This window comes from Petaurus breviceps, unplaced genomic scaffold (genome assembly GCF_028583685.1).
Source record: "Petaurus breviceps papuanus isolate PSGF00001 unplaced genomic scaffold, PetGlider_PUasm1.0 186, whole genome shotgun sequence".
Classification (NCBI taxonomy): Eukaryota; Metazoa; Chordata; class Mammalia; order Diprotodontia; family Petauridae; genus Petaurus; species Petaurus breviceps.
The window spans coordinates 29,459,547-29,461,125 of NW_027185798.1; the positions used below are offsets into that span (position 1 = coordinate 29,459,547).

General features: G+C 38.6%; 1 pseudogene; it reads left to right on the forward strand.

The window, feature by feature from the left end:
- The first annotated feature begins 271 nt into the window (after positions 1-271).
- On the forward strand, positions 272-1,350 carry LOC138162128 (ribosome biogenesis protein NSA2 homolog pseudogene; annotated as a pseudogene).
- The last annotated feature ends 229 nt before the right edge of the window (positions 1,351-1,579 follow it).

Below are 1,579 nucleotides of genomic sequence, written 5' to 3' on the forward strand. Positions count from 1 at the left end.
TGTGACCTTGGAGAAATAGTTTTAGCTCTAAATAGTCAGAAGTGCTAGATCTGTTCTCAGATCCGATGGATAGAACCCTGACTGGCATCAGGGATGCCCTCAGTTTAAATCTTGCTTCAGATAATAAATATATGACCCCAGGCAAGTCACATGATTTCCCTAAGCCTCAGTTTCCTCATCTGTAAAATGAGTATTTTAGATACTTGTGAAGATCAAATAAGATAACCTATGTAAAGTGCTTTGCTAGATGTAAAGTCATGTCGTTTCTTTCCGGCTTGTGGGGAGTCGGTGGCTCATGGCAGAGGGTCTGATCTGAGGTTTGGAAGAGTTTTCAGCGGCTTTTCGATGGGCCCCAGCCGTCAAAATGCCGCAGAATGAATACATAGAGTTACCCCGAAAACGGTATGGCTACCGCTTGGATTACCACGAGAAAAAGAGAAAGAAGGAAAGCCGAGAGGCTCATGAACGTTCAAAGAAAGCAAAGAAAATGATTGGTTTAAAGGCCAAACTCTACCATAAACAGTGTCATGCTGAGAAGATTCAGATGAAAAAGACTATCAACATGCATGAAAAGAGAAATACCAAGCAGAAAAATGATGAAAAAACTCCCCAAGGAGCAGTACCTGCATATCTGCTGGACAGAGAGGGACAGTCCCGAGCCAAAGTCCTTTCCAATATGATTAAACAGAAACGAAAAGAGAAAGCTGGTAAATGGGAAGTGCCCTTGCCTAAAGTTTGTGCCCAGGGAGAAACAGAAGTGTTAAAGGTTATTCGTACAGGAAAGAGAAAGAAGAAGGCTTGGAAAAGAATGGTTACTAAAGTCCACTTTGTTGGGGATGGCTTTACTCGAAAACCACCAAAATATGAAAGATTTATTAGGCCAATGGGTTTACGTTTTAAGAAGGCTCATGTAACTCATCCTGAACTTAAAGCCACTTTTTGCCTACCCATACTTGGTGTGCAGAAAAATCCCTCCTCCCTACTATATACAATTTTGGGTGTTATTACCAAAGGGACTGTCATTGAAGTGAATGTGAGTGAGTTGGGCCTTGTGACACAAGGAGGCAAAGTTATCCGGGGAAAATATGCGCAGGTTACCAACAATCCAGAAAATGATGGATGCATAAATGCTGTCTTACTTGTTTGATTGACTGAAGTTCTACATCTTTGATAATTACTAAAGATTCTACAATATATCAAGAAAATGACAAAAGTTACTATGTTCAACAGTCAAAACAGAACCAAAGACCCAGTTCTACACATTGGTTGTTTTGATTTGAGACGAGACACTTTTCTACTCTTTTATGAGACTTTTTCCCATTTTTGAAGTGGCAATAAAAAAAGCTTGTAGCTAAAAAAAAAAGATGTAAAGTCATATTTAAATGCTGATTTATTTATTTTTAAAATTTCATTCATTTATTTTTTAAAATTTTTATTTATTTATCCTAAATTCTCTCATTTCACTTAACTAGGCCTCATTTTTCCTCATCTAAAAAATTTCAGGGTTGGGCTTAATTGTTTCTCCAGTTCCTGTCAGCTCCTGATCTATGACCAACCAGTACGAGAAACCTTGTTCCCC